The 24,911-nt window shown below is 39.8% G+C and overlaps 1 long non-coding RNA gene across 1 annotated transcript; it reads left to right on the forward strand.

Annotated features, from left to right (window-relative positions):
* Positions 1 to 559: 559 nt before the first annotated feature.
* LOC137636902 (uncharacterized) lies at positions 560 to 23,745 on the forward strand. The gene is made up of 4 exons (XR_011043277.1): positions 560 to 607; positions 8,943 to 11,164; positions 11,658 to 11,856; positions 16,216 to 23,745. It is a non-coding gene; the product is annotated as an uncharacterized lncRNA (long non-coding RNA).
* Positions 23,746 to 24,911: the final 1,166 nt, after the last annotated feature.

Below are 24,911 nucleotides of genomic sequence, written 5' to 3' on the forward strand. Positions count from 1 at the left end.
TCTGCTTTTCCAGATAGGGTTGTAGCTTAGCAAGTAATAATGGTAATGATAATAAGATATTGGGCAATATATCTGTTTTTTAATGCTAAATTCTTTAATTCTATGCTACTGTTTCAAAATTTTCTGAATTCTGTGCTATTGCATCTAAATGTTCTTAGTTCTTTACAGATAAATAAATGCTCTGTCGTATTATATGCTTCACTGCACAACCCACAAAGCATATAATTTTCTTTTCCATTTCTATAATTTTCTTTTAAGTTTATTATAAGTAACTTTGTCTTTATTACTATGACTTCTTCCTAAAAGTGTTAAGCTCACGTATCTCTTCTAACATTACCATTCATAAACCTTAACTTTGTCATTTCTAAAGAAAGATAAAAGAATTTTAACAGCCACATGAAGAGGAAAATAAGATAATAATGTGAAGTATCTTATCTAAGGAAGAAATATATAAAAAGTAAAGAATAACTGCTCACTCCGCAAAATAAGTTTGCGGCCACTCAAGAAGAAGAAGAACCGCGCAAGTGCAAAGCTTCTTTAATAATGTAAACAAAGTCACGTGACTCAGGTTTTGAATATGAAAAGTGAAAAAAGTGACGGTAACTCGGTAAGCTTTATTTAACTTATTTTCTGGTTAACATATAGTTTTTATTGATAAAATGACATGCATAATAACGTAGGATATATTTTAAATAGGAATTGTAAGGGATATTATAACCAATGAAGCCATTAGACCAAATAATTGCTTCATTTCTGAGGCTAGACTGGGCTTGTGGAAGCATTTTGGAGATAATATTTACCTCATTACGTAAGATTTTTAGACATTTAGACATTTATTTATAGACATTTTACGTCATTTCTTAACTGAGATAGCCCATAGATCCTATGCAATAAGTGGTATCGAATGTGTATCATCAATAGCTGCTAGTAGGCTTAACCATCCATGGACCTCTTAAAGGAATTTATTACGAAGGAGGGTTGCCTACCTAACCTAACACCCCTGTTAACCTAAACTCCTCTAGTTTAATGTATTCCAACTCCTGATACCTTGAAGTACCTTAAACAGGCCATGGGTAAAGATTTAGGAGCCTTTGTATATCAGCGGCCATTTCCTCCCTCGTGCATAGAAAATGGGAGAATTTTCTTCACGGTTTCTATTCGTTGTAAAGGCGGGTTTACACGGCCGAATGGTTCATCGACATTTGTTTGGAGTGATGTTCGAATGTGTGAATGGCGTATTTGGGTGTTCAAAGAAAGCCTGTTCTCCCCTGAATTTTGTGGTCAGGGTTTTATTGTCCACAAACCTTATGCATTTATGGCTTTGACCACCTCTTTGAACCGTTTTTATCAGGCAGGTGCAACAATGGGGTCTGACAAACCGTTCAACTCTGTAAACCCCTCTTAACCCTTTTACCCCCAAAGGACGTACTGGTACGTTTCACAAAAGCCATCCCTTTACCCCCATGGACGTACCGGTACGTCCTCGCAAAAAAATGCTATAAAATTTTTTTATTTCATATTTTTGATAATTTTTTGAGAAAATTCAGGCATTTTCCAAGAGAATGAGACCAACCTGACCTCTCTATGACAAAAATTAAGGCTGTTAGAGCAATTTAAAAAAAAATATACTGCAAAATAAGCTGGGAAAAAAATAACCCCCTGGGGGTTAAGGGTTGGAAATTTCCAAATAGCCTGGTGGTAAAAGGGTTAAGGCATGACCGCTACGCTATAAAAACTGCTCCTTGTTGTGTGAAAACTCTACACAAGATCTCCACCTGATTTAAACTTCCCAACCTAACCTAACCTACAAGTCTTGTCTTATGCAAATTCCTTTTGCTGGGTAAAGTCCGTAACACTCGATAGTTTTAGATTGATTGGTTTAGAAAATCATTCACAAGTATCAGGCCGAACTTCGTCGCTCTTGGAGTGATGCGTTGCCATCCTTGCGTCTTAAGGGCTAAGAATGGACATCTCCGACTCATGCTTGATGCTCTCAGTACCCTGTTCAAATTTTTGAAATACTGAATTATTATTATTATTATTATTATTATTATTATTATTATTATTATTATTATTATTATTATTTGCTAAGCTGCAACCTTAGTTGGAAAAGCAGGATGCTATAAGCCCAGGGGCTCCAACAGGGAAAACACCCCAGTGAGGAAAGGGAACAAGGAAAAAATTAATTGTTTTAAGAACAGCAACAATCTTGAAATAAATATTTCCTATATAAACTATAAAAACTTTAACAAAACAAGGAAGAGGAGAAACAAGAGAGAATAGTGTGCCCGAGTGTACCCTCAAGCAAGAGAACTCTAAGCCAAGTCAGTGGAAGACCATGGTACAGAGGTTATGTCACTACCCAAGACTAGAGAACAATGGTTTGATTTCAGAGTGTCCTTCTCCTAGTAGAGCTGCTTACCATAGCTAAAGAGTCCCTTCTACCCTTACCAAGAGGAAAGTAACCACTGACCAATTACAGTGCAGTAGTTAACCCCTTGAGAGAAGAAAAATTGTTTGGTAATCTCAGTGTTGTCAGGTGTATGAGGACAGAGGAGAATGTCTAAAGAATAGGCCAGACTATTCGGTGTGTGTGTGTGTGTAGACAAAAGGGAAAATGAACCGTAACCAGAGAGAAGGATCTAATGTAGTACTGTCTGGCCAGTCAAAGGACCCCATAACTCTCTAGCGGTAGTATCTTAACAGGTGGCTGGTGCCCTGGCCAACCTACTACCTGTAAGAAAAAAACCCTTTGGCAATTTCCCGTCAAGTGGGGTCTGATTGGGTCGTTTTAAGTTACCCCACCCTGCTGAATTGATCAAAACGTTCTAGGAACTACAGGAGGGATAAAGTGTGTGTGGGTACAGAGCTCATTCTATTTATCTGGTAAGTACTTACTTGCGGTATTTAAAACATTCTGAACAGTTTTTATTCGTTACGAGTTTGTGATAGGGTTGAAAATAAGGGAGTTAAGTGGCTTGTGGCCATCATACATACACCACAAACTATCTAAAAAAGGTGCTTGGGTAAAATGATGTGAGATGTTACCACCAAATAACTTCCCTTGGCCCCAATGCCAGGTCCTATATCCCGAATTCCACATCGCACATAAGCGTATTAGTCACGGTTACTAATGTACGTGGTGGGCTATGTTTGAATATTTTGTTACCTATTTTAAATTTTGTCTTAACCCTTTTACCCCCACAAAAGCCATCCCTTTACCCCCATGGACGTACCGGTACGTCCTTGCAAAAAAATGCTATAAAAATTGGTTTTTCATATTTTTTGATAATTTTATTTAGAAAATTCAGGCATTTTCCAAGAGAATGAGACCAACCTGACCTCTCTATGACAAAAATTAAGGCTGTTAGAGCAATTTAAAAAAATATACTGCAAAATGTGCTGGGAAAAAAATAACCCCTTGGGGGTTAAGGGTTGGAAATTTCCAAATACCCCGGGGGTAAAAGGGTTAATATAACTGACCATTTATGCTTATTATGTGTAGCGTAGGTAAGAAAGAGTTACTTAGGGAGTTGTTACCACCTGTTATTTGTTTACGTAGCAATAAACTATGCTGTAATTGTCACCAGCCAATCTATATATGAAAGGAGACGCTATCAAAGATTATCATAGAACTAAGAACATTGGTCTAACTTCACTGTGCAGAGTTTAATGAACAATGTGTAAGAATGGGGCACCCATCCTAGTCAGGTTAGGCAAGTGGTGTTGCTCCCCTAGGTTGGGTTAGAAGTTTACCATGAGATTTCAGTGGTGCACATGTAAAGATTGTTTTAGTAACTTATAAAAGTATAGAATTGAAGATGTGTTAGATCGAGGATGAAGGTTATATCTAAAGGTAGATGTGGGGAATAGTAGCCAGACCTTTTGGAGTATTGTGAATATTAGCCAGGTAAGGTAAGTGTCTGGCTACTTGCATTCGCACCTGAAGATTTTTACATGTTTAATGTGCTGTGGCAGTATCATTCAACTACAGGCCCATGGTATGAAATTGAAACCTCGTCAATAATATTGCATGGTTTTATGATACCCAGTGTAAAGTTTTGTTTGATGGCTGCAGTACATATTTCAAATTGAAGAATTGAAAGAAATTCTTAACAATCCTAGCCTTTTTCTTCATAGCAAAATGTGCTCTATTGCTACTGTTTTCTTATACAGTAATGTTTTTATAAAGCAACAACAGCAGGCATAAATCCTTTCATTACTATCAAAGTTAAGAATAGGTTTTAGTAAATACTGTACAGTATTGCTTCTTATAAACTTACTTCGTTTGTACGGACAGTATACTGTTTTTGAGCACTGCTTGTGTCAGCTTGGTCATAATAGTTTATTTGATCTAAGGTATCAATGAGAAAAACAAACATTTTGAACATTTACGATGGGTTACCTGACGGGCGGACTGTCAATAAACTACTGTAAGTTTGTTTTGACTCGTATATTGTTACACAGTAGCCATGGTAACAAATAAATGAAAATTACTTTTACACATCATGGTAAGTAAATTACTTACAAAATGAAAGAACTTCTTAAGTCTGTTTCTTTTGGATGTAAAGTGCATGAAGGAGATATATAGGCAAAGTGGCATCAATAATAGATAATAGAGTATTTCTTGGTGCAAAATAGACCCTGTAAGGACAGTGAGACGAGCTATCACCAACAACAACCGACGGTTTATTCAAACAGGTGCGAGAATATAATACAAGGTGCGGACGGCAATGTAGCATGCGCGCTGGCGCCAATCTGGATTGAACCAACCGCCACAAAATGTGTTTTTTCACACGTACAAATACTTGAAATACAAGTTATTAGAAATATATAGTGAAATAATAAATACATGAAATTGTAGCTCTGAGGGAGCGGAACAAATATATACAGTTAGCCACAGTGGGGCGAAAGGAGAATTTAAATGAAATGGAGAATTCGATGAGAATGCTGGACAACGGAGGGAGCGATGTCCTTACAAGTACTCGCCCCCCAAGACATCAGGCGGCGTAGGAGGCTGATGAGGTTAGTCTTCGTATCGTTTCGGGCGCCGGAGGGTTCCTCTTGTTCTTGAACGAAGGGCGCGTCGGTGGTCGGCGTATGGATCGCTACCTCTCGTCGTCGTTTGTTGCTTTTCTTCTCATTGGGTGCCTTGTTTTGAGGTGGCACTCTGGATCTGCCAGGTCCCGCGGAGGCAGTGTCGCTTCCTTCGAGAAACGCCGGTTTCACTCGGTCTATTGAGACCCAGTCCTCTTGGCCATGCACGTCGAGAAGGAAGGCTTTCGTCATTTTCTTGATTACTCGGTAGGGGCCTCGATAGGGTCTCTTTAGCGGCTGTCGATGGGTGTCGACACGGACGAAAACATAGTCACAGTCGTCCAGGTTCCTCGGCTTGAAATGCTTAGTTCTGCCCTGGTAAGTTTTAAGACATGGCCTGAACTTCCTGGCGATGTCCCTAAGATGATCCAGCGGCGTGTCGTCGGTTGATGTGGGAAAGAATTCGCCGGGAACTGCGAGTGCCTCTCCGTAAAACTTTTCAGCGGGCGATGGCTCGCCATCTGCGCGAGGGGCGGTGCGAAGGCCGAGAAGTACCCAAGGAAGTCATGATTTCCATTCTCCGTCTGTGCAGCTCGCCTTCAGGGACGCCTTGAGGGCGCGATGAGTTTGTTCGACTATGCCGTTTGCTGCGGGGTTGTATGCTGTGGTGCTGTGGAGTGTCGTTCCCATCAGGTTTGCCAGAGCGAGCCATATCTCTGACAGGAAGGCAGGGCCTCTGTCCGTCGTGATGTCGTCAGGAATGCCAAATCTGCTCACCCAGCTCGACAAGAGGGCTTCGCCGCATGCTTGGGTTGTAGCTTCGGTCATCGGTAATGCTTCCAACCACCTCGTGGAGCGATCGATGATTGTCAGCAGGTAGCGAGCAGATCCCGAAGGTGGCAAAGGTCCCACGACGTCGATGTGGATGTGACCGAAACGTCTTTTCGGTTGGGGAAAATCACCCATCCCCGATTTGGTGTGATGGCCGATCTTGCTTGTCTGGCAATTGATGCATGTCTTCGCCCATTCCCGGGCGTCCTTTTTGATCCCTGGCCAGATGAACTTTTCAGACAGGAGGCGAGCAGTGGTGCGTCCCGAGGGGTGTGAAAGTCCATGGATGAAGTCGAATATTTTTCTTCTGCAGGAAGCCAGAATCCAGGGACGTGGGCGGCCGGTGCTGGTGTCGCAGAGGATAGTTACTGTACTCCTGCCGGCCCGAGGGGAATTGCAGTTATCTTGAGCACAGATGGCCCCGTCAGGTGATTCTGTGCCTCTAGGTTGGTGCGCTGCTCGGATGAGAGGTTGGCGTAGTCAATTCTCAGGTGGATTGCGTCGATTTCAATCCTTGAAAGGGCGTCTACGTCTGGGTTTTTCTTTCTGGGAACGTAGCTTATGGTGCACCCGAATTCGGTGATTGCTGCTAGATGACGTTGTTGTCGGGAGGACCATGCGTCTGTCGATTTTGTGAAGGTGTGTACGAGGGGTTGATGGTCCGTCGCGATGGTGAAGGGTGTGCCCTCCAGGATGTGCCTGAAGTGGCGGACGGCGAGGTAGACGGCGAGGAGCTCCCTGTCGAAGGTGCTGTATCTTGTTTCAGCGGGTTTCAGTTTTCTGCTGAAGAATGCCAGTGGTCGAGGAGAACCATCGACGAGCTGTTCCAGCACAGTCCCACAGGCGACGTTGCTGGCGTCGGTCGTCAGTCGCAGAGGGGCGTTGTCGTCGAAGCAAGCCAGGGTGGTGGCGTTTGCGAGGGCGTCCTTTGTCCGGGTGAATGCGTGTTGTTTTGGGGAACCCCACTCAAGTTTCTTCGCCTTTCCCTTCAGGACTTCGTCGAGGGGTGTCAGGGTCTGTGCGATGTTGGGGATGAAGCGCCTGTAGTAATTGACCATCCCCAGGAACTCCTGAAGTTGGCGGTTGGTCGTAGGTGTCGGTAACTTTCTGATGACGTCCACCTTTGTTGTCATGGGTTTTACCCCACTCGAGGACGCGCGATGACCGAGAAAGTCCACTCCTTCGGCGCCGAACGTGCATTTGTCGAAACGTACAACCAGGCCATTCTCCTGCAGGCGTTTGAGGACGGCGCGGACGTGCCCCTGGTGTTCCTCCTTGGTCCTTGAGAATATCAGGATGTCGTCGACATAGCAGACGCAGAATGGTAGGTCACCCAGGATGCTATCCATTAGGCGTTGGAAGGTCGCCCCCGCATTGCGTAGGCCGAAGGTTGAGTATGCGAAGGTGTAGGATCCGAACGGTGTCACAATGGCAGTTTTCGGAATGTCCTCTGGAAATACGGGGACCTGGAAGTAAGACTTGAGAAGGTCCATCTTGGTGAAGTATTTCGCGCCATGCAACGCATTCGTCAGGTCTTGCATGTTGGGCAGAGGGTAGTGGTCGGGTGTTGTGATGAGGTTGAGGCGCCTGCAGTCGCCGCAAGGTCTCCAGGTCCCGTCAGGCTTCTTTACCATATGTAGGGGAGATGCCCAGGGGCTCGATGCTTTCCTACAGATACCCATGCGTTCCATGTCCTCAAAGGCGCGTTTGGCGTCCCTCAGCTTCTGGGGCGGGAGGCGGCGGAATTTGGCATGTGTAGGAGGTTCCGTCGTCGTGATGTGGTGGTAGATCCCGTGCTTGGAGGGGGATCCCGGCGATTGGCAGAGCTCGGGCTTGAAAACGTCAGGAAATTCTTGCAGAAGGTCGGCATAGGGCTGCGTCATTACAGCAGATACGGACATTGTGGCAGGGCCGGCTCTTAGGGCGCGGGACCACTAGGTTCCTGTGTCGATGAGGCGTTTCCCAGCAACGTCGACGAGTAGTCCGTGGGGAGCGAGGAAATCTGACTGACGTCAGCGATGGCGAAGGGCCAGGAATACGAACGGCCCATGATAGATATCCTGAGGACCCTAGTCCCATAACACCGCATGGGAGACTACGGTCTAGGTCGGCTTGTGACGGCGGGAACGTTGACTGCATAGCGCCGGTGTCGACCATGAGTCTATGGTTGGAGACGGTGTCGAGGGTATAGAAACCATTCTTGCTTTGGTTTCCTGCAGCTGCGATGGTGTTAGGTGGTTTCTTCTGGCGTCATCTTCTAGGGAAATTGCATGGTGCCCCACATTTCTTGGCATCGCTGCCGAACTACTGATGGTAGAAACACCACGCTGGATCAGGCCTAGGGCTCGGACGTGTCGGTTGTGGTGGTTTCCTCCTTGCCAGAGCGTTGATCTCGTCCTCGTCGTCAGGAGGCTTTGCTGAAGAGTCTATGGAAGAGCAGCTGAAGGAGGAGAACGAAGATGATACTGATGATGCCCCGAGGTGGGATGCTTTGGAGGCCTCGTGGAGCTTCTGAGCCTTCGACAGGAGTTCGTTGATCGGAAGTGTGTCGGCGTCCGTCAATTGGGCCCTTACGTCCTGCGGCAGATCTTAACACGCTTGTTTGCGCAACGAGGGTTAGAACAGGCGACATCTCAGGTCCTATATTAGCACTCGTGCTATCATCTAGGAGACACGTTGTGCTAGCTGATGTTATGTTTCTATTAAAGGTCTCAGGTCTCAGGTTAGGAAAAATACATAATACTTTTAAAAAAAAATTTTATATTTCTTTTTTTGTATCAGTTGGAATACAGTATTGCGTAGTTATTCATTTTCTTTCATATCTGGGTTACTAATACTGAGTTTGTAAATTATATCCCCTGAATTTTTGGTCTTGTTTTCAATTCTTTAGTTTTTTTATTTATCTGTTCAAAACTAGTTTGCATAGCTTAGATAAGACGAACTGAGGGCTAGGTAAAAGTCTAAACTTGCAAATGTAATCAATAGCTAATATTAATTCATTTTGAAAGGAAAATTCAAAGCTTGCTTTACTTGAGCATTCAGAGTATATTTTAATTATTCTTTTTTAATTCCAGATTTCTACAAGCAAAGGATAACAATTTCCGTGAACAGGAAGCCAAAGTTGATGAGCAGCGGTCTTTGATCCTAAGCCCCAAGACGAGAATGGTTTTCTCTCATGCCAAGATAAGTACTATATTGTATCCTGATTCAATTTATATAGTATATGGAATTCAGTTTCAAATAGCCTTCAGGTTTTTGTTGTGTCTGTAATATGAGTTATTATTATTATTTGCTAGGCTACAACCCTGGTTGGAAAAGCAAGATGCTATAAGCCCAGGGGCCGCAACAGGGAAAATAGCCCAGTGAGGAAAGGAAACAAGGAAAAATGAAATACAGTATTTTAATAATTTGAATAAAAATGTCCTATATGAACTATGAAAACTTTAACAAAACAAGAGGAAGAGAAATGAGATAGAATAGTATGCCCGAGTGTACCCTCAAGCAAGAGAACTATAACCCAAGACAGTGGAAGACCATGGTACAGAGGCTGTGGTACTACCCAAGACTAGGGAACAATGGTTTGATTTTGGAGTGTCCTTCTCCTAGAAGAGCTGCTTACCAAAGCTGAAGAGTCTCTTCTACCCTTACCAAGAGGAAAGTAGTTCAGCTGAACAAAAACATGCCACTTCCTGAATTAAAATTAAAACGGTTAATTCAACTTGTGTGACTTCCCCTTCTCTGACCCCCCTTTAAACAGTGTTTCTATATCTAGTATGCTGTGGAAAGCATTCTGATGTGGAAATGTCCCCTCAGTAATGTTAATTGTCTTCAAGTATATTGTTATAAATTTTGCCAGAGATTTGGACATCATAAGTATACAGTGATCTCCCAGGTGTCCCTCTGTATTGCTAGTGTCATTAAATTCATTCATAAAGTCAAATGCATAAATATAATTGTTTAACTTGTCTTAAAAATTCTAGACTCATATCTTAGTACTTAGATAATAACATTAAAAGTTTGGAATACAATGATATGAAAGATTATTAATTGTCTAAACTTTTTTTCAGATGTGTTGGATTCAAGAGATGGGGGTCGTTGTATGATTCAAGATACAGTCAGTCTCATCACTATTCAACATGAATTAAAACTGAGCTTCAGAGCTGGTGGCGCTATTAATCGGATGTATTTATTACCGTTCCCTTCCGAAATAACTTTGTGCCAGTGGCAGCGTGGGTGCCCAGGTTTATTGAGGCCCTTAAAATACAACATGACTGGCTGATAAGAGATGAAACAGTTGGAAGAGCTTAAACAACATTCTAGCCTAGTGTCCTTTTTGTCAAGTAGCCCTGAATCACAGTACCTGTGATGAGAGTCAAGTACCTGGGAATGGTCATCGATACAGAAGAGGAATTGGTTCACCTGATATAATGGCTGGATCAAATTGTCATCCTTAATCGAGCAGTTGTCCACTCTAGTCGTTTAGTCAAGTTGTGAATACGACTTATCACAAGTTTTGGCAATCCCTTTTCGTGTATCTTATATCACTGGATGAACTTTTTGTGCCTTTTCAGATTTAGTTGTTCCAACTTGGAATTTTCATGGTTTTGGCTACTCTTCAGGCCAACTACGTAAAAGATCTTTGGACTCCTCTATGGTAACAGTACCGTGGTTAACTTACCATCTATCCTATGAAATTTTGAATTAAGGGTTAGACATATATCATCTGGACCATCAACTAACAGGGCCTTTTCAGGCCAACTACGTAAAAGTTCTTTGGACTCCTCTATGGTAGCAGTACCGTGGTTAACTTACCATCTATCCTATGAAATTTTGAATTAAGGTTTGGACATATATCATCTGGACCATCAACTGACAGGGTCTTGGATGTCATAAAACGTTTTCTTAGGCATCGAAGAACTCGTCAGCAATGATGCACTGACAGAATGTGGGCAGCACTTTACTGAAGACTTCTTATTGATTGGCAGCCAAGATCATGTGAGCAGAAGAAAACGAGTGGAGCATAGAAGAAGCTTCACACCATTCGAGCAGTCACTCGACTCGAGAGATATGTACGTCTCTTTGGCATCTGTGACGCACAATTCGGATAAATCCCTTCGTGAAGTTATTTAAGTCTTCCTTTGGAGAAAGAAAAAGAAGAGGTTTTACACTCCATCATTCTTTAGTTGGAAGAAAAAAGACCGGGTCTTTTCTATCTACAAACCCCGCGAAGGCAGGATTTGGAAGCTGAAGGCATGACTGGGATCTCACTTCAAAGAGAAGTCCCTACACAGCATAGGTATATTTAAATTTTTATTTCTGTATTGTATTTAGGGAAATCTTAATCATTATACTGAGGGGGAATTCAATGCAGTCAAGTATACGTGTTTGTAGTTTTTTTGTGGATTGTGTTGCGTCTATTGAAAACACTGTTTAAATCTAAAAACTTTTTATTATGGTTTTGTACCTGAATTTACCTATGATGTTTTGCCTGTTAGAGACAAAACAGTACTCTGAAAATGAGTCTTTAAGTTTCATGGGAATTGGAGAGTAGGACGTGCATGATTTTAGACGGGACGTTCATATTTTGAAGACCCTTTATTATTCATTGTGGAATAGCTTAACGAATATGTAAGTCTGCAATTAGGCTGAGAATTAAGTAAAAGACAAAGCTTGGTACCTTATAGATGCATTTATATTGAAGATAGGATTTTCTTCATATTGAGGAAGATCAGAATTAGGAAGTATTCTGGTTTGAGAGTAAGTTGATTATTGTTTTTTTCTTTTTGCAGACCTTGTGAATGATGCCTCATTTGATGTATGACTGCCCCGGCCAGCAGTGAGTATCTGCAAGAAAGTGAGGACTCTATATCGAACGACAGAAGCTAGGGATTTCATCTTGGAAAAGAAGCTCCAGTTCATGGGAAGTCTTCTCATGGAGAATTATCTTCCAATGGACAACAAAAATCATATTTAGGTGAATATGCCGTTGTAAGTAGTGTGGATATGATTTAAACAAGCCGTAAGCAAACACTGTGTTCCCTTTTCTGTTTTCTCATCTTTTGTTAGTTTTCAAAAAGCTTTGAATATTTTGTGCTTCATAAACCCTTTTTTGTTCCTACACACAATACAAACGTTCGACTTCGGCAAGGCTGGAAATGGTCGGTTAAACTTTTAACGAGGTAGTACCGTAGTAGTTGGCGGGTGGCGAGTAGGCCACCCCCAAGGTAGCATAACATTTGCTTTGACTTAACCCGAGAAGTGCGGCAATGTCATTTTACTACAGTCCCGTGGTGCGGCTATCTTGACAAAAATACAATGTTTCAGAATCTAACCCATAACTATACCAATGTTTTTGTAATAACTTCGTGCATGTATCATCCAAATATTTTTTATCCTACATCTTGTTTGTTATTTTATTATAAACCATCAAAGTTAATTTTAAAGCGCGACGTGGAATCTCGCGTGATGGTCAATGGGTGAGTCTGGGTTGTCTTTCATGGGTGGGGCGGTTGGATAGTATGTTGGGTATCACCCACGATATCAGGGGACTGTTTGCGCCCGGTAGAGGTTAGCGATTTTTATTTACTACATTCCGTACTATGCAATGAAGGTTTTAACAAACAGCCTTTACTATATATTGAAAAGAGTAGTACATACATACATACATATACCAAAAGCACTTCCCCCAATTTTGGGGGGTAGCCGACATCAATAAATGAAACAAAACATAAAAGCGGACCTCTACTCTCTATGTTCCTCCCAGCCTAACCAGGGATTCAACCGAGTTCAGCTGGTACTGCTAGGGTGCCACAGCCCACCCTCCCCTGTTATCCACCACAGATGAAGCTTCATAATGCTGAATCCCCTACTGCTGCTACCTCCGCGGTCATCTAAGGCACCGGAGGAAGCAGATCCTATGATATAGAATTGTATCTATTCCTGAAATAATAATGATAATTTTAGTTGATGTAGTCACATTTACTATTTACAAACACTTTATTTGCTTCATTTTTTTCCTTTATCTATTCATGGGTAGTTTGTAGCGCTACGGCCAAGCGTCCTAATTTGCTTATTATCGCTCCGACTGTTATCGTGTATAGAATAAAAACGTTTGGAAAGGGTCTACGGATCTTAAATATGTTGTGTAAGGGGGGGTCCGGAGGGGCGCAGCACCCCTGGGTAAGGACACGGCTTTTAGCATAGGTTAGGTGGGTTTTTTAAGTTAGCTTCTCCCGTCGTACTCGTAGGTAAGGGAACTGTTGTGTAAGGGGGGGGGGGTCCGGGGCGGCGCAGCCCCCCTGAGTACGGACACGGCTTTTGGCATAGGTTAGGTGGGTTTTTTAAGTTAGTTTCTCCCGCCAAAATCGTTTTTAGAACGACGGCCACAGTTCAGAATATTCCCGTTTTCTACGGGATCTGGCCGTCACCCTACAAAGGCTCCCTATTCATAAAGTGACTATTGTTACCATTGCAATTATTTTAAATTTCTTTAAAATAATATATCATATATAGAGATAATGTATATTTTTACTTACAATTTTGATAAACCAACTTAGAATATTTGAAGGAACAAATTGATTAAAAGTAATGCAATATCATAGTCCTTTACAAATATATATAGTAGTTATAACCTAAAATATCATAATATTTAACCCTTTTACCCCCAGGCTTTTTGGAAATTTCCAACCCTTAACCCCCAAGGGGTTATTTTTTCCCCAGCACATTTTGCAGTATATTTTTTTTAAATTGCTCTAACAGCCTTAATTTTTGTCATAGAGAGGTCAGGTTGGTCTCATTCTCTTGGAAAATGCCTGAATTTTCTCAAAAAAATGAAAAAAAAAATGTTATAGCATTTTTTTGCAAGGACGTACCGGTACGTCCATGGGGGTAAAGGGATGAGTTTTGTGAAACGTACCAGTACGTCCTTTGGGGGTAAAAGGGATAAAGTACATAAAGAGAGCAATAATTATATCGTATTGAAAACGTAATAACTATTATTAGAATCTTGTATAGATAAACATACTCATGACCTGGCCTATGTGTTCAGACTAATTACAATAGGTTTTTATATGACATTTTTAAGCATTTTGTATATAGTAATGCGTATATCAAAAGCATCACCGCATATTTAAATATACAGTATATACGGTATATACAAAAGATAGAAAATTCCTATTGTGGATATAAATAATGAATACAGGCTATATAAAACATTTCTCTCTCTCTCTCTCTCTCTCTCTCTCTCTCTCTCTCTCTCTCTCTCTCTCTCTCTCTCTCTCTCTCTCTCTCATTTATTTTGGGTATGCCAGTGACGAAAGCAGTCATTTGGATATAAGGCACATTACATTACATTATAATAGTAACTCATATTCCTTGTAAACAACCCTTCAGTTACTTATAATAAAATTATACTTTGTAAACAAACACTCGCGGATATTCAAAACAAAAACATTCGGTATTGTTGTCGTAATTTAAAACAGGTTTTATTTCCCTTCCTACACAATATATAACGATGTGATATCGTTAGTGTGTATGTGTATGTATGTTGTTATATGTTTTTTTTTTTCATCGTTTATGTTTCTAATATGTTAATATAAAACCAGTTTTAACTGAAAATAATTACAATTCGCCTTTTTCCCTTGCAAAAAAGTTAAAGTCCGTATATGGAAAGGTTTTATATTATACATAATTATATAGGTAAAATAAAGTTATAAACATTAAAATTTCTACCAGAAATATTGATTTATAAGAAAAATAATAGAAGTCGAATAAGTTCACAAGGGAATTTGCAAGAAGAGATAGAAAATTGCGCTCTGAAGAGGCTTATAGCAGTCTCCCATACAGCCGCTCAAGAGGCTTGTAGCAGTTCTCGGGTTAAAGGAAGGTTTGCATTTGTGTAGGAACAAATCACAAAGTTTGAAGTAATTTGGGATTTTACCTATGTCTGTTTGTTGCCAGCGTGACCCAAGAAGTTTCAAATGAATTTCGATGAAAATTGTATATGTCAGAAATGGCTTAACTTAGAATTGATTAGATTTTTGCATCCGGATTCATGATTGCTATTACAGTGAACCCTCGTTTATCGCGGTAGATAGGTTCCAGACCCGGCCGCGATAGGTGAAAATCCGCGAAGTAGTGACACCATATTTACCTATTCATTTAACATGTATATTCAGACTTTTAAAACCTTCCTTTGTACGTAGTACTGTTAACAAACTACCCTTTAATGTACAGAACACTTAATGCATGTACTACAGTACCCTAAACTAAAACAGGCACAAATATTAAAGGCGATTTTATATCAAGCGTTTCCTAAACACGCCAAAAAGCACGATAAAAAATGGCAACCAATGTTTTGTTTACGTTTCTCCCATCATAATGAAGAAACAAACGCATTTACTGTACACATCTGTGTATAGGTTAGTTTTTGCATCGATTATATTGATTATTCAGTACAGTATGTTGATTTTGTTATTACCAATATGTATATATATATGGGTTATGAAAAAAATCCGCGAAGTGGTGAATCCGCGATGGTCGAACCGCGAAGTAGCGAGGGTTCACTGTATACAGTAGATTAATTCACAGTCACCATATGGAAGAGGAAGAGCTCTGGTTGTAAATTTGAGTAAAATTTTGACAATCTTCATTGGCGAAGGTCTGAAATCTCTGGTTGCTCTTTTTACTTGTTCCTAAGTATACAAACTTGGATCCTTTAACCACCTCGCGAGTCTTGGGTTGAAGGTCAAAGTGGGAACTCATTAGTCTGTGAGGTGGACGGGGCTTACCCTTCACCCTCCAGCTAACTAATGCCACCTCGTTAAGTTTTAAAAGCCGCATCTATGCTGATAGCATACTCCTATTGAAGGGCTCAGGTTTGTATAGTAAGGTAGAATATAAATTGCTTTACAAATTTGTAATTTTTTATAGAAACGTACAGTACAGTAGTGCACAAATCGCAGTTTTAAATGTTTTAAAATTTCCAATGCTGATTAAAATTGTATCTGGAACAGAATTACATCTTTAAAAATTTGTGATTTTTCAAAATTTAAATGTTCTACCGGAAATCGCAGTTTTAAATATTCTAAAATTTCTAATGCCAATTAAAATTGTATCTAAAACAGAGAATTAAATCTTTTAAAATTTGAGATTTTTCAAATTCAAATGTACATTACATGCTCTGGAATCAGCAATTTTAATTTTTTTTTAATTCCAGTGCTAATTAAGAGAGTGAAGTATTTGCTGGAAGATAGCATCATTGACATGCTGCTTTTCATTTACCTTATTTTGCTTAATTGTTTATATTACTGTATATTCTTTTTACTTACCTCTTTTTCCTTTTTACAGTGTGCCTTGAGCAGCATAGTGTAGACATTATGAAATGTCCTCTGCAGTATCAAGTGATTTACTGTTGAGGGTCAACAAAGCATGATTGCTCTCATCAAAACTTCAACATAAACCTCCTGAAGATGTGCTCCTTTTTTCACATTTTTAACTTATTCGTTATGCACAGCCACTTGGGAAACTGCTGTAAAAGTCTGTTGTGAATAATTTTCTCCTTTTCCATCTGGCCTTTTAGTCTTCATTTTGTTTGAGATCAATGACGGCTCAATTTACCCGGTACATCCGTTTGAAAATTCTACAAACTTTTATATACTGCTCAGTGCATTTTTTTTTTTTTTTTACAAAGAATCAGCGACAGAAATTTTTGATGGCCTAATTGCTTTGTGTACTAAATATATTCAAGTCCCCCACTTAAATCTAGTAGTTAGGCTTTTCTTTTCTTTCTCTTGCTTGATGGTACACTTGGGCACACAATTCTATTTTATTTATCTTCCTCTTATTTTGTTAAAGTTTTTATAGTTTATATAGGAGATATTTATTTTAATGGTACCTTTCTTAAAATGTTTTATTTTTCCATGTTTCCTATCCCCACTGGGCTATTTTTTCCGTTGGGGCCCCTGCTTTTCCAACTAAGGTTGTAGCTTGGCAATTGATAATAATAATAACTATTATTGATTAATGACTGCCTGTAAATCTAAGTACTTGGATTGGTTTTCCTTTATCATCTTACTGCTTTGGCTTAGCATTAACCAATTCTGTCAAAAATGTCTTGTTTAAAATTGTGGCTTGTTTAGATGAGAAATGTACAGTATAACTTTTGAGAAAAACTTCATATTAGGCATACCTTCACTAAAGGTAAACTGATTTAGGAATAGTAGAGTATAAAAAAAATTAATAATTATGGTATGCTTTGTTAATATATTTAAGTTGAATAATTTATCTTTGCGTAAGCTGTGTAGTATTCAAAGTGTTATTGAAAAGCTAGAATTTCTGGAGAATTCAATATCATTTCTCTTAATTTCCCCTGATATTCATATTGCTTCTTCTCCAGAAGCCCAGTGTAAGCAACACTTATCCGTAGAATTTTTGAAATAGAATATTCCCATTTTCTTTTATTTCAAACAATACATTCCCTTGGCAAAGGAACAGAGCCCTCTGCTGTAAGTGGTAGGAAGCCCAGGTGGCCACCTCCGGCAATACAGATTTCATTTTTGAAGTCGACGTTATCCATCTTCTTCAAACTCTTGAGTCAGTGGAGAGGAGGATGGGCATGGATGTGAACAACAGGCGAGTATAGAATTAAGAAATTCTGTTATTAAAGTTCCAATACAATGCTTCCAGATGGCTCAAATCACTGGCAGTTCTTACCTCAAACAGCCTCTACAACATGTACAATGCTCCCAATAGCCTAGAGTTATAGTGATGGGGAGAGAACACTGCCCTGACCAACTCCTGACAGTAACCTGAATTCTGGTCCTATATATTCTTTTATTTTGATCATGACCACTTGCTCTACTAAGTTGAATGAATCCACTCCAGTCAAAAAGAATGCTTACTCTGTACCACTAGCATATATAAATTCAAAGCTTCCCTATGAATCTCCCTTGAAGCTGAGCACAATTGAAGGAAAGAAAGGGATAGATTTTAGTATAAGCAAAGCAACGAGATTAAGGTTACATACCTGGCCTAGATTACGCGTCTAGCTTATTTTGATAAACCATTCAAATTGCGGTTTGAAATACTGGATTCCAGATTTTTTATCTTGTCTTATCTTAATCCTCTGGCACCCACGATATGCATAGGCCCTCATTGATTTCAAGGCGTGTGTCTCTTTCCTGTGCCATCTCTCTGAGCTCAACCCAATTCTCAGGTCCGACCTCCCTTTGCATTGTCATCAGCCATGTTTCTCTTGGTCGACCATGTCCTCTCCTGCCCAGCAGCTTCCATTCAGGCACATCCTCCCTTTTCAAAATATGCCTCATCCATCTCCATCTTGATAATCTATCATCCACATTTGGCACCCCTGTCATCTTGCTAATTCTGGCACATGTTATATATTGCTGCCATTTCATGAAAACAATCCTCAATGCATATTGCTTGTTCTGCCCCCTGTTCTCTCCTTGAATTCTTTAACTAGTGATCTATTGCTGGTACAATGGTGGTTCCTAAATATTTGGAAGAGGTTCAAATAAGGCAATTCGTTTGATAACCACTTTGAATCTGCATGACCTATCTATCTCTGGTTGATTGCCAATCCAACCTTTCTCCCCTCCAGTACTAACCTATCAATCATTTTCTACATTTCAGCCATTGTAGAGCCAATTGCAACTATATCTGCATATTCAAGATCACATAATTTCTAGTCCCCTTTTCCATTGAATGACACCATTCATTCCTTGCATTACCTTGTTCTTATCATAATCAATCACCAAAATAAACAGTATCGGGGATAGTATTCCACCTTAAAGTACTCCAGTCTTGACTATGCATTTCCATTATAATGTTTACAATCTTTTCTGGTATCCAATAGTGCCTCGGAATCTTTTTATAATATACATACATACATATACCATGGCACTTCCCCTCAATTTTGGGGGGTAGCCGACATCAACAAAGAAACAAAAACAAAAAGGGGACCTCTACTCTCTACGTTCCTCCCAGCCTGACAAGGGACTCAACCGAGTTCAGCTGGTACTGCTAGGGTGTCACAGCCCACCCTCCCACATTATCCACCACAGATGAAGCTTCATAATGCTGAATCCCCTACTGCTGCTACCTCCGCGGTCATCTAAGGCATCGGAGGCAGCAGCAGGGCCTACCGTAACTGCGTCACAATCGCTCGCCATTCATTTTATAATATACTACAGGAAATACTATCAAATGCTTTCTCTTATGTAATTGAAAATACAGTGCTGTACTGTAGATTGGCTTTTTAAGATAATGTTTTGAGAGTCAGCAATATGAACGTCATGGGAGATTCATAGAAGTAATTAGAATTTCAGTAATATAATTTCTTATTTCTATAATCACTTGATGTTCATATACAAGCCCACTCTCCATACTGACTAATAGTATTCAGAGGAGGGGTGATGTTGGTTTCAAGACTGAAATCTATTGAAGAATTTTCATCAAACCGTTCTATTAACCCTTTTACCCCCAAAGGACGTACTGGTACGTTTTACAAAACTCATCCCTTTACCTCCATGGACGTACCGGTACGTCCTTACAAAAAAATGCCATAAATTTTTTTTTTTTTCATATTTTTGATAATTTTTTGAGAAAATTCAGGCATTTTCCAAGAGAATGAGACCAACCTGACCCCTCTATGACAAAAATTACGGCTGTTAGAGCAATTAAAAAAAAAAATATACGGCAAAATATGCTGGGGAAAAAATAACCCCTTGGGGGTTAAGGGCTGGAAATTTCCAAAGAGCCTGGGGGTAAAAGGGTTAAAGTACGAGGAGTCAGTACTATCTTCTTACTTTCAAGAAGGTGTCCCCCAAGGCAGCGAGTGTGACTTTATTTGCTTTGCCATCAATGAATGGTCTTACGAGTTACCTACATCCTGGCATATAAGGATCACTATTTGTTGTTGATTTTCCAATTTATTTTAGTGGGTCATTGGCACTACAAGCAAGCCAAAAGCTTCAAATTTCTATCAATGCTGCTTCTGTATTTGCTAATGTTCTGGGGTTAGAGTTCTCTTGCTTCAGGGTGCATTCAGGCACACTATTCTATCTTGATTCTCCTCCTCTTGTTTTGTTAAAGCTTTTATAGTATATATAGGAGATATTTATTTTAACGCTGTTGCTCTTCTTAAAATATTTTATTTTTCTTCGGTTCCTTTCCTCCCTGAGTTCTTTTCCCTGTTTGAGCCCCTGGGCTTATAGTATCCTGCTTTCCAACTAGGGTTGTAGCTTAGCAAATAATAATAATTCTAGGGTATTTGTATTCTCTCCTCAGAAGACCAAAGCCATTCGTTTTATACTCGTAGAATAAAAGAGAAGAGATCTCCAAACATTTCTTAAATGATTGTATTTTGCCATATGAGAATATCGTTAAGTTTCTTTGGGGGGTAATTTTGACAAGAAATTAACTCTTGGTCCCCATATAAATGACCTATCCATCAGGGTTAAAAAATCGCTGAACATCTTGAAAGTCATATCACATTTTGATTGGGTTGCTGATAGAACAGCTTTGCTTAGAATTTATATATCTCTGTGTCTGAGCAAGTTAGATTATGCATGTCCAATTTATTGGTTGGGTACTAAGATTTTGCTTGGGAAACTAGATGCTGTTCACAATGTGAAGCTCCGAATCTTCGCTGGTACATTCCGAACATCATTGGTAGTCTGTATATGGATTCCGGATTGATTGATTGATAGTTTTCTGGCCTCCTGACATCTAAGGTCATTGACGCCGATATCATTTGTTATGAATAGATAATAAAAGGAAATTCAATTTAAAGCAAAGTAAAGTTATCCTTATAAAAGTGAAATAGCTTTCAGGAGATCTGCTTCTGAAATAAATCTAAGAATATCACTAGCATGGTATGACACATCGTGTCCAAGAATCTCGGCAAGGACGAACCTACCATCCTCACCTTGAGCCTCGCACATATCTATTTCTTAAGGTACTAAACTTACTCTTACTCTCTTAATCCGGGGGCCTCGGACCAGGCTGATCCATTGCAGCTTTGACCATTCGTCTCCAGAGAGCCCTATCCTTTACAAGCTCCATCCACTCATTGGGGTGTATTTCCAGGATGTCCAAATCATCAGCTAGGTTATCCATCCATCTCTTTCTAGGCCTTCCTCTTGGTCTGGTACCTATGGGTTTACCTAACATAACTCTTCTAGTCAGCCTTCTCTCCTCCGTTCTAGCAATATATCGAAGTCTCTGCGATCTAATGATATTGGAGATAGGTGGTAGTCCTGAGAGAGCTATCAATTCATGATTGTGGCGCCTGCACCACTCTCCAGCTTCGTCATCCCAAACCGGTCCCCAGATCCGCCTCAAGATACTGCGTTGAAAAACTTCAAGTTTATTTTCCAACTGCCTAGTGAGGGGCCATGTTTCACACCCATATAGGACCACTGGGACGGATAATGGCGGTATATATTTGTGTTTTTATGGGCCTAGATAAAATTCTTGATCTTAAGGTGTTATCGAGTGCCCATGAACATCTTGTCCCTGCTGCAATCCTTAGTCTAACTTCGTCCTGGATCATGTCGTGTGACGTTATGTTGGAGCCAAGATATTTGAATGTGGATACTGCTTCCAGTTGTGTCCTCCAAAATCCATATCTCCAACTAGATTTGGTGTTCTTGAGATCTTTATTATCTTGGTTTTTGCATTGTTTATTTTCAGGCCTTTATGTTCTGCATTGTTTTTAAACTGTACGTATGTTGCTTCGATGCTAGGTAGATGTTCTCCACAAAGGTCCACATCATCGGCATATCCAAGTCTGTCTATAATGGTATTTTCCAGCTGTATTGGTAATCTGGAAGGTGTATTTCACATTATCCATTCCAGTACTTAGTTAAATAAAAGTGTTGATAGAGTGCATCCCTACTTTAGTCCTCCATGGATGTTAAAGGGGCTCTGTCAGTATTTCCCCGACCTTGATCCTGCATGTCGTATTCCGGTAGCACATTTGGACCAGATGTATCAATTTCACTGGTATGTGGAAGAACTTCAGTATGTTCTGTAATGATGGTCGATGCCCACTGTCATAGGCTTGCTTGAAATCTATGAATAGATGGTAAGAGCTTTTGTTGAACTCCCAATATTTCTCTAGAGCTTGCCTTATGGTGAAAATTTGGTCAGCTGTAGCTCGGTTTGGTCTAAAACCTGCCTGGTAGTCACCAATTATATCTTCGCAATAAACTCGTAATCGTTTGTACAAAATATTTGCAAAGATTTTGTAACCAGCTGGGCGTATACAAATGCCTCTGTAGTTTCCGCATATAGTGCGATCTTTTTTATGTAGTACTGCCAGAATCCCTTCCTCCCAGTCTGATGGCATTATTTCATTCTCCCATATGCTATACATTAAGCTAATAATCTTATCATGATAAGCCTGGCCCCCATACTTGATTAGTTCTGCAGCTATATTATCAATTCCAGCTGCTTTATTATGAGGTGTTAAGAGGTGGTGGCCGATTGAAAAGTTCCTTAAAGTGTTCTATCCACCTCCTGTGTATTTTTTCTTTCCCAATAATTTTGCTACCTTCTTTATTTCTGATTGAGTTTATTCTTGGCTGGAATCCATTTCTCATCCTATTAATTCCCTGAAATTGCTTTCTCGTTTTTCCATGCACTCTATTTTCTTCAATTTCTCTCAGTTCCTCTCCTACCTTCTCTCTTTTCTTTCTTCTGTTTGTGCTTGTTGCTAAATTTCTAGACACTTAAATCTTCTCTCTTATCAATGTTATCCCTGTCTTGTATCCATTTCATCCAACAGCATTTTCTTCTTTCAGCAGCACTGCTACACTCTTCCTCAAACCAGTTATTCCTTCTACGTGCCTTGATATATGCTCCTAGAGATTCCATAGGAGCTTCAGTCACTACTGACTTTATTGTCTCACAGTCCGATATGTTATTTCCTCTTCTTCCAGTAGTCCAAATCTATTTTGTACATTTATAGCCTCTTCTTCCAGTAGTCCAAATCTATTTTGTACATTTATAGCCTCTTCTTCCAGTAGTCCAAATCTATTTTGTACATTTATATCCAAGTGCCAGTTGTCAGCATGAGAATAGTTCTGCATACCATTATGGGAATACTGACACGCCTAGGTGTCCGAACATTATCGGGTAGTTTGCAAGAAAACAGCTCCCATAATTGATTTTGAAAAAGTAAAATCCAATCCTGGATATGATGTCCCCTCAAAAGAATCTGGACTGTGAAATGGGCAAGAGTTTTGGCAACAAGGTTGGAGAGAGTTGATAGATATGAAGGTGGATGAAGCGATGATAAGTGATAGAAATAGAATGAGAGAAATTTAGAGTCAAACTGAGGAAAAGAAATTCCCCAGTTCGAGAGCCCTCTTACCTGCCACAAGACGTCAGCATGGGAATGATATGCCATGCTGAAGCCCAAAGACTTCATCAAGGCATTCTCTCGTTAAGAGATGATTCTTGAATGCCTCCCCTTTCTATCTGAAGAGAGGAATTAAGTTTGAGGTTTTTATCTAGGTCTCTCAGTATGAAAACAATCCTAACAGTATGTTAAGCCTCCTTTAAATCAAGCTCCTAACAGATCTAGTGTGTCCAAGCTTTTGGAAGTACAACTGAAAAATGATGCCTGAGGAGTAGGTTTGTTAACAGCACAGATAGGAGAGGAAAGATGTCCTAAGTGTCCCCTTTGGTGTAATCCACCTGTTTTATGTTTCACAGTAGAAGGTAAAAATACCTTATCTAGGAAGGTAATGAAAAGCTAGTTTTTAAAATCCACCCTTCAGTGGATTAATGGTCGTGTAATTCTACAAGAAGGAGGGATAACATCATTTTAACCAGGCTGCGTATTGGCCGTACACATGCAACCCACAGTTCTGTAATGAATAGGGGAAAGGAGTCAGGCCGAAATCTTTTAATCCTATCCTATCTAAAGGCGACAACCTGGGCTTCCTACCACTTATATTTGAGGGCTCTTCCTTTGTTAGGGTCATGTATTGTTTGAAAAAAAGGAATTTTAATGTTTTGAAAATGTTACGGCTAAGAGTTGAAAAACCCTGGCTTCCGGAGAAGTAATATGAACATCAGATGAGTATAGAAATAAGAGATTTGATTAAAATTCTAATTTTAGATATCAGGTCAAGGTTAATGATATGAGGTACAGTACAGGATGTTCCTTAATGTAAAACAAGTAGAATTAGTTTCATATGACACATATCATCATCACTTTGTTATTTAAAAGAAAAGTAGGTCCTATTTTTGCCCGGCAGTATTCAATGATTTTGATATTAGAATTGCTGTCTGTTTCCATTATCGTATTTGACAGGTTATTTCTGTAAACAATTCTAGGAAATAGTTACGGGCTCAGTCCTTCCGTTTTATTTCATACATTGTGGTTTTTTCTCCACAATATTCTTTATGTCGGCTCATGATGTTTGTTATGTCTTTTTGTTTTTTCTTGTTTAGTTTATGGAGAAAACAGGTAGACGACAACACGGCCCCTTATTATTTGATGGAGAGTTGAATAGTTTTAGTTTATGGAGAAAACAGGTAGACGACAACACGGCCCCTTATTATTTGATGGAGAGTTGAATAGTTTTAGTTCATGGAGAAAATAGGTAGAAGACAATACTGCCCCTCATTATTTGATGGAGAATTGAATAGTTTTAGTTTATGGAGAAAACAGGTAGAAGACAACACGGCCCCTTATTATTTGATGGAGAATTGAATAGTTTAAGAATTCATGACAGTTATAGATGATACAATTTTTAAGAATTCATGATTGCGATAGATAATACGTTCAATCATAATAGTTTCCGTGTAGGTACAGGTATCCCCCGGGCCCTGTAAGTCAGAAAGGCTTCCCTTTAGGGTTATCAGTGCAAGGATTATTAACATGGAGGCTTCCTCCTTTATTGTGGGTTGTTGAATTCCTTCAGGTTTCCAAACAGGTTTTTATGGTCAAAGGAATTACAATTGTAAAATCTATAATACGTTTTGTATTTCTTTTTATTACTGATTCA

Source organism: Palaemon carinicauda, unplaced genomic scaffold (genome assembly GCF_036898095.1).
Source record: "Palaemon carinicauda isolate YSFRI2023 unplaced genomic scaffold, ASM3689809v2 scaffold438, whole genome shotgun sequence".
Lineage (NCBI taxonomy): Eukaryota > Metazoa > Arthropoda > Malacostraca > Decapoda > Palaemonidae > Palaemon > Palaemon carinicauda.